Source organism: Penaeus chinensis, chromosome 13 (genome assembly GCF_019202785.1).
Source record: "Penaeus chinensis breed Huanghai No. 1 chromosome 13, ASM1920278v2, whole genome shotgun sequence".
Lineage (NCBI taxonomy): Eukaryota > Metazoa > Arthropoda > Malacostraca > Decapoda > Penaeidae > Penaeus > Penaeus chinensis.
Genome location: NC_061831.1, coordinates 6139985 through 6148925, shown reverse-complemented (window position 1 = coordinate 6148925; position 8941 = coordinate 6139985).

The following is an 8941-nucleotide window of genomic DNA, read 5'->3' as shown; positions in this document are numbered from 1 at the left end:
CTCGCCAGCCCGCCCACCCGCCCGCGAGTCAGTCAGCGATCCGTGCCATTCAACAACGTGGTCTTGTTAGTGCCTTGGGACAAGCCAACAGACGCACGCACTATCTATCGGCTGTGCGGCGATCGCTCGCCTTCGGCGGCCCTTCCTAGTGCGTGAGGCGAGGCCGAGGGCGGCTGCCAGCGGGAGCTCGCTATGCACTCGGCGTGTTGTGTGTCGCGCGGGTGGAGACAGTGACCTCGCCGAGGGTATGTTGGGCCTTTGGGTGGGCACTGTAGAAGTCAAGGGCAGGGTGAGGGTAGGGTAGGGTAGGGAAGGGAAAGGGAGAGGAGGGGCTTAACATGTGGGGAACAGCTTCCTTGGCTCGGCCCTCGCGAACCCCACCCCGGACTCCTCTCCCACCTCCCACCGACACCCCACACCCAGCCACCCACACCAAGACAGTGTGTGTAGTATTAGTAGTGTGTGTCGCGGCCTGGGCGAGGGGTCACTCCCTGCTCGTATCCATTCTCGTCTCACGCTCGCCAAGTCGGTTCCGTGAACTGGACCAGCGCCTGTGTTCGTTCGTGTGCGTACGTATCATTCGTGGACATGCCGTTGCGGTCGTTTCGTGAGAGATTCATTGTGACTTAGCTCGTCGTTGGAGGATCAGGAAAAGCGGTCGCTGTGCGTGCAAGCTCGCCGTTCGCCGGGCTCGGGCAGTAAACAGGATGCGGAACACTAGTAGAAGACCGCGTGACGCAAGTGACGGCCCCGCGACGCGTAGCCGTGGTGACGTTTTTTGTGTGTGTCTTACGGAAGTGATCTTTATTTTTTTGTTTCGAAAGATGTGAAGAAAAGGAGAGAAAAAGGATCGTATGGAAGAGGGGAAAGTTGGAGAAAGAGAACCAACCATTTTTTGTGCCCTCGGTATGTGAAGAAGAGGAAAGATCACGAGGAAATTAGGGAAGATAGAGAGTCAGGGAAGCAAGGTTTTTTCTCTCTCTATGTGAAGATGCGAGGAAAAGAGGATTTCTTCCGATGATATGAACAAAAGGAAAGAGAGGAAGAGGGATAAAGAAGTTTTAGAAAGGGAGAGAGTCAAGGAAGGAAGAGGGGGAACGACCGAGGGGAAAATCCCGAAGGAGGTCAGGTACTGCGATAAGATAGCGGCGTTGTACGTGGCTGTTTGTAAATAGTGATAAAGGAGAGCCAGTGATCCTAGACTCGCTCTAGACAAGGTAATTACGAGCTAGAAACCCTTACGAGGCGCTTTGTGGTGGGGGAGAGGGGGGGAGGAAGAGAAAGGGGACGAAGTTGAGGGGAGATGATGATGTTGGTGTTGGGAGGTACAAGTGTTTGTGCAGCCTCGTGGGAAGTGGCTTAGCCTACCTTCTCCCCCTCCCTTCCCCTTCCACTTCCCCTCAGCTCCTTCCCCCTTCCCCTCACGCCCATCCTCTCCCTGTGGCCTGCGTTTACAGGGAGGCCTAGAGTGCACAGGCGGAGCTCTAGCCTCAGCATCCTGGAGGGAAAGTGGGATGCGGGAGGCGCCGAGTGAGGGTCCTTTGACACAGCGCGCGCTCTTGCAAGGCCAGGCTCCTTCGCGCTGAGCTGGCCGTGATTGTACATACTAAGCAAATCGCCACCGTCTTATTTTTGTGATTATTTATCGATTTACCTTTTTTTTTTTTCGGGGATAACGAGGGGGAAAGCAATGGATAGACACGACTCGGATTGGCTTTGAGATCAAGGCGTGGTGGAAGTCGGGCTGCGTAAGGTGGAGGAAAGATTTGTTATTAATGTATTTTTGTTAATTTCTGCGTATGTTAGAAGTAAAGAAATGTGAAAAGTCTATTATATTCCGTCGGGTTGGGTGTTCAGCAAAGGCATTTTTCATCCCGGTGCTCACTCGACATCCCCATTAGCTTCCACGCCTACTGTCTTCTTCTGTCGCTGTTGCCTGTTATTTCTGTGAATCCCTATTTCCCTATTTGTCTATTATTTCTCTAAATCTGTTTCTTTTCTTCGCAATTCATCCCCCCCCCCCCCCCCTTTTCTATGTATCTTTTATTCACAAGACAATTTCTCAGCTCTCTTGCCTCTCTCCTGGGCATAGTGAAGTGACGCAGAGGCTAACGAATAGGCCTTGGATTAATAAAATGCGGGCCTTGCTCGTGTAGGAAGTTGTGTATTTGCATGTCGATCCATAAGGAGGCATCCGTGCTTTCAAAACTTCCTTCAGAGGGTCGCGGGAGTAAAGATGCTTGTTTTATTTTAGTTTATGATGATTATTATTGTTTAATTGAAGTTGAATATTTTTGTGATTGTACTTGCAGGGTGCGATAGGCGGGAGGGATGGGCGTTGTGGGTTGAATTGGTGTGTGGGTAGGTGGGTGGATGGATGGATAGATAGATGGGTGGATGGATAGAGGGGTGGGTGGATGGATAGATGGATAGAGGGGTGGGTGGATGGTAGTGTGGGTGGATGGATGAAAGTAAGAGGGTCTGGAGGTCGCCGGGGCCCCTGCACAAGGTCGTCTTTCACCAGGACCCCATTCTTACCTACCCTGGCCGCCGCCGTCGAGCTTCCCCTCCTCCCTACCCCATCCGGCCCCCCTCCATTGCTTCCTACCCCCCTTTCTACCCCCCTTCCTACCCTCCTTCCTACCCTCTCCGTCCCCTTCCTACCCCCCTTCCTACCCCCTTCCTACCCTCTCCGTCCCCTTCCTACCCCCTCCTTCCTTTTCCTTCCTTTCTCTAGCCCCTCTCTCTCCCCTTCCTATTCCCTTCCATTGCTTCCTACCCCCATTCCTTTCCCTTCCTATTCCCTTCCATTGCTTCCTACCCCCATTCCTTTCCCTTCCTACTCCCCTTCCTTTCCCTTTCCTTCCCTTTCCTTCCCTTTCCTTCCCTTTCCTTCCCTTTCCTTCCCTTTCCTTCGCTTTTCAATCCCCCTTCCTTTCCCTTTCTACTGCTCCTCCTCTCCATTGCTTCCTCCCAACGATCACTATTTCTTGGTTGTATCAGTTGGATATTTTGCTGTGTTTTAGGGAGTGTTTGAAGCTTGTGTTGGTTGGGTTTCGATATCATTTCTGGGATTGCTGTTTGAATATATTTTTTTCCATATATTTTTCTTTCTTTATATTCTTCTCTCTTTCTTCCATCCTTCCGTTCTCTTTTCCTTCTTAGTCTTTGATCTCCCTCTCTCTCTCTCTCTCTCTCTCTCCTTCCCTTTCCCCTTTCACAACCCCTTTGATCTCCCCTCTCTCTCCCATCTTACTCCTTTTTTTCATCATAGCTTAAAGTTCTCCCTTTTGCCTCTATGCCTCAGCCCCCTCCCCCTTTTACCCCTCCCCACTCCCTTCACTCCATCCCCACCCCCTCCCTCTTCCCCCTCCGTCTGGACATCGACTCGCACGAGCTATGAATTTCTAACCCCCCCCCCCGCCCCCCATTGGACTCGGGCTTCCCTATTCCCCATCCCCCCTTCTTCTTTATTGGTCTCAGAACCCCAGTTTCCTTCACATTTTTTTTCTATTGATCTAGTCTAGTCTACTCTACTCTCTCTCTCTCTCTCTCTCTCTCTCTCTCTCTCTCTCTCTCTCTCTCTCTCTCTCTCTCGCTCTCGCTCTCGCTCTCTCATATATTTATAAGTATGTATGTATGTATGTATGTATGTATGTATGTAAACATATAGCATATCTTTATCTCTATCTCTCTCTCTCTCTCTCTCTCCATCTCCCTTCCCCTCTCTCTTTCTTCCCCCTCCCCTCCTCCCCCATCCTCCGAACCAGGTAGTTTATTAGCTTCGTGTAAACAGTGAAGGAAGAGGTCGGGGCAGCCGCCACCGCCATAACAATTGATCTTAATGCATGGAAAGGGGACCAGTAGGGGTGGGGGAGGGGCTGAGGGGGTGTGTAAAGGTGTATCCGTGGCCCGGTCGAGTTTACCTTGCGGTTTACCTGGGGGATTAAGTGCGGTTGGTTGTCTTGCCGGGTTTGAATCGCGTTTTGGGAATTTTGGGGGGGGATCGTTTGTGTTTGTTTTATTTATTTGTTTGTTTTTAGGATGGATTCGGGGGTTGGGTAAGGGTGGTTATGGGGAATAGAGCGTGAGGAAAGGGTGGTTGGGATTTTGAGGGAAGGGGGTAAGGGAGGGCTTTGGGGAAGGGAGGGTAGGGTTCTGTGGTTGAGGTTTGTATAAGGGAGTTTTTCGTTCTTCTTCATCCTTCTTTTTCCTTCTTCTTTCTTTCTTTCCTCTTTCTTCTCTTCTAATAGTCTCCAATTTGATTTAGATACATACATCCACTATTTCTTATTTATTTATTTACTTATCATGTTTTGATAGACATTTTCTTAGAGTGAGGGCCTCGGGCATGGTGCCAGAAGGTCACGTGGTTTGATGTAGTCGAGCGGACTCAGCCCACGTCACTCGGCGTGGCCCGGCCTTTGACACCTGCTGATGTTGATATCCTTTAACTGTTTTTTTTTCGCCCTTTTTTTTTTTTTTCTCCGACACGTTTCGTTTCCCATGTACCCATCTTCTCCCATAAACGAATAATGTTTCAGTGGAAGGAAGGGGCATGGGAGTGAGGGGGTGGCGAGGGCCGTTAGACGTCGGAAGGTATGTGGGTGACGCATGGGGCAAGTGCAGTAGTTCACGGGTGTGTCAAGCGCGGACTCTGACTCAGCCATAAGGAAAACAAGGTAGTAAGGGGTGAAGAATAGAAAGATAAAGACTATATAATGCGATATAGAGAGGGAAGCTTTACATCCAGGGTAATTGCATGTTAAAGTAAAACGAATTAAGACTTAAGTGATTCAGTGGCATTAGAAAAAGTGTCCCCTCACAGAAAATCTAACTAAACAAAAGACCGTGTAGGCCTATTAAGATAAGAGACATGTTTAGTGTCGTAAAAACTGAAAACATTTAAAAGGTCGTTCGAAGAAAGAGAGGATTGTGTCAAATAAAATTAAGTTTTGTGGAAGAGGGAAGACCCCGTGAATGTCTTTTAAGGTTATATCCGGGAAGTGAATGTGACTCTTAGAAAAGGGAAACATTGCTGATCTATTTATGAAAGAAGATTAAAAGAAACGTGCACTGCGTCTTACGATAGAGAAGAGTGTGTAGGCCTATTAAAAACGAAGTAAAGCAGTATACGCCCGTTAGAACAAGAATAAATAGCTTCTCCCTTCAGAAACACCGTCTATTTAGAGAGGAGACGACAGTGTAAGTGTATGAAAAGAAGGCAGTGTAAGTCTTTGTGAAGCAAAAAAGAAGACATTGCGAGTCTGTTAAAAGAGGAGACACAGCTGCGGCTGTCTGCTGCAAAAACGCAAGTGCCGGGGAGAGGCGACCTTCGGCCTGCTGGTGCTCGTGTAAGGAGGAGAGAGGGGGGAGGAGGAGGATAAGGATAAGGAATGTGATGATGATGATAAAGATGAGGAGGATGATTACGATAATTAAGGATAAAGATGATGGTGGTTAGGAGGATTAGGATAAGTATGATAGTAATGGTGATAATGACGGCCTCTCCAGTGCATGCCCTGACGGCCGTGGGGCATTTAGACGAGGATCCTGTAAGCGAGCATCTAGTCGCGGCGTGACCGAGCGCCTTGCATCGCCGCAGTCTTGTTTCGGGAATTAAGGAGGTTAATTGATCTCGCGGCGGTGATTGGGACGATGCACCTGCGTCGATCCGAACGCTTCAAAGGGACGCTGTTTGAAGCCCCCACCCCCACCCCCGGGACGAAGCGGCTTGCGTGCTTAACTCGTGTTTAGCTTTTAGTTATTTTGCAGTTGAAGTTATAATTGACGTGTATACCTTTGTTAGTAAAAGGTTATGGAACACTGTAGACGTATTGACACATCAGTATTATCAAATAACTTGGGCGTTTCAGCAATGTTGTTTAACAACCGACTCGCTATTAGTCATAAATAACTATATGAAGTCAAATAATGTGAATAGTTGACTATGAGTCAGTGGATGTACTTGTTTGTCTAACATGACGTTGGTATTGGCACACTGTTCATTGCAGATGAAGATCGTGTGCGCTTGTGCTTGTATGTGTCAGTATGTAATGTCTGTGGTTGCTGCCTAAGTGTTTGTGTTTTTGTATATATTAAAGTAGATGTCTGTCTATCTGCATCTGATTGCCTGACTAGCGAAGGCCATGCGGGCGTCGGAGGTCACATGGCCAAGAACTTGGAGGGGGGGGGGGAGAAGGGGAAGGGGAGGAGGAGGGGGGGGGAGTCACTCACGAAGGGCACGAATGTTTTGCTTCGCGCGAGAACCGTTGCGCCGCATATGACTCCGGGGTTATAATTACCTCACACGAGGAGCATGGCCGGAGGGAGGTGGAGGGAGGGGGGGGGGTGTTAGAGGTCAGGGGGAGTGGAGGGGGAGAGGTGGTTAGGAACTAGAAGAGGAGGGGTGGAGAGAGGAGGTGGAGGGCCAGGAGGTGGGGTTAGGGGGAGTGGTTAGAGGTCCAGGGAAGGAGATGGGGGAGGGAGGTGTTTGGGGCTAGGGGGCAAGGGAAGGGGCAGTGGAAGGGAGGAAGGGTCAGGGGCAAAGGGGTGTCAAGACCTCCTCCTCCCCCTCATTACCATGACCCTACTCTCCCCTTTGCTCTCTGGTTCTCCCTTTGTAACGTGGCACCGTCGGTCATCGTTAACCTACGTGTGACCTCTGGGCATGCCCTCCCCTCTTGCCCCGTCCTCTTCCTCTTCCTTCTTCTCTCCTCGTCTTCCTTCTCGTTTCTCCTCTCTTCTTCCTCCCTTCCTCTTTGATATATGCCTCCTCCTTTTCTTTCTTCTCCAACACCAGCACCCTAGCCTTTTGTATCCTACTATCCCACCTCTACCCTATCCCAGACCTAACCCCTATCCCTATCCTTATCCCTTCCCTTACCCCTTCCCTTACCCCTTCCTTTACCCCTTCCTTTACCCCTTTCCCTTCCCTTACCCCTTTCCCTTCCCTCACCCCTTTCATTATCATACCTTATCTTACCTTACCCCTTTACCTACCCAAATCCTAATTCCTACCCTAGCCCTATGCTCTGCCCCAGCCTCTACCCATATTACCAACCCCTCCCCACTCTTCCTGTCTTGCGTACCCCATACCCTTGTACCCCATGACGCGTTACCTGCGAGAGTGTTTCAGGTATGGGTGTCACGTGGGCCAACTCGGCCTGTGCGTTCACCCGAGAGCGAGCCAACCGTCCCGTGAGCTGTCACTAATGCTGTCGTCGCTGCCTGGTCGTGCGTGGGCCTTGTGTGTGTGTGTGTGTCTGTCTGTCTGTCTGTCTCGTGGTCTTTCTCTTGATTTTGATCGTTGCGTGTCGCTCGCTCGCTCTCTCTCGCGCTCTCTCTCTCCTCCTCCTCCTCCTCCTCCTCCTCCTCCTCCTCCTCCTCTCCCTCCCTCCCTCCATTTATCATTCTTATTTTTTTCCGCCATGACATTCTTTATCTCACCCTTCCTGTCTCCCTATTTATTTGCCTATCTAACTATCTATCTATCGATCTATCTGTCATTTCCACGCTTACCCCCCCCCCCCCTTTGTTTCCTTGTTGTTTACTTTTACGTGGTTTCCTCGCCGTTGCAGAATTTTTTGTCTATTTGTGTTATTACATTGGAGTTCTTCCTTAGGAATTTTATCTGTTCTTCCTTACGATTTATTTCTGTTCTGCGTTCCTTCCTGTTTCGTATCTTCGGTTTTATCTCCCTTTCGCCGCTTATCGCTTCCTCTCTCGCTCACCCTTTTTCCCTCTCTTCCTCTTCCCCTCGTCTGTGATTGAGTTCCGATAGTTGGATGGCTTCCTCGCGGAGGAGGGCGGGGAAGTGGGCAGAGTCGAATAGGTTTGGGTACGAACCAAAGGAAGAGGCGGAGGAGTAAGAGGAAGAAATGGAAACAGGATGAAGAGAGGAGTGAAATTATTCGAAAAATGGTCGAGGAGAAGAAAAGAGGGAAAAGAGATGGGATGTGTACGAAGGATGTAGGAAAGAGGGAAGAGAAATAGTTCATAAGAGAGACTGAGAGAGACTGAGAGACTGAGACTGAGACCTACAAAACAAGGAATAAGCAGAGAAAAGGAAAGAGTCAAAGAAAGGGAGTGACGAGAAGGATGCAAATATCGGATGACATTTCGCCGCGGTCGGTCTAGATCATCGCATCCGGCCGGGACTCGGGAGCCTATATTTGGCGGCAGGAGCCTCTTCCGGTGTTGCTTTCGAGGAGGAGGCGCTACAAGTGGGGAGGGGAGTAAGGCAGGATGGGGGTTGGGCATGGTGGGGGGGGATGGGTGTGGAATGGGAAGGGGAGGGGTTGGGTTTGAGAGGGAGGGTAGCGGTAGAACGAGAGAGAGAGAGAGAGAGAGAGAGAGAGAGAGAGAGAGAGAGAGAGAGAGAGAGAGAGAGAGAGAGAGAGAGAGAGAGAGAGAGAGATAGGGGAGGATAAAGGAGGGGGGGGCATCAATCATCAATTAGTTGCTCCTCGAGTATTTTTTTTCCGCGACTGAATGTCCCGCCGGGTAAATATTTACGGCTGCGGTTATCACGTGATGATCGGAGTTTGGAGGGGGAAGGAGTGAGGTACGGAACGGAACGGAACGGAAAGGAAAGGAATGAAAGGAACAGTACGGAACAGGAGAAAGGAAGGAAAGGATAGGAACGTTACGGAACAGAAAGGAAGGAACGGTACGGTACGGAACGGAACAGAAAGGAACGAACGGTACGGGACGGGACGGAAAGGAATGAAAAGAACAGTACGGAATGAAACGGAACAGAACGGAACGGAACGAAAAGGAAGTATGGAACGGAGGAGATTGAAAGGGAAAGGGAGTTGGAACAGTGCGCCTCGTATTGCTATTTCGGGCGTTGCTCGGACTGATCTTTGTGAATGAGGATTGAAGCCTTTCGGGGCGTGGGTGGGTGGGGTGGGGGTTTGGCTTGGGGTGAGATAGAGGG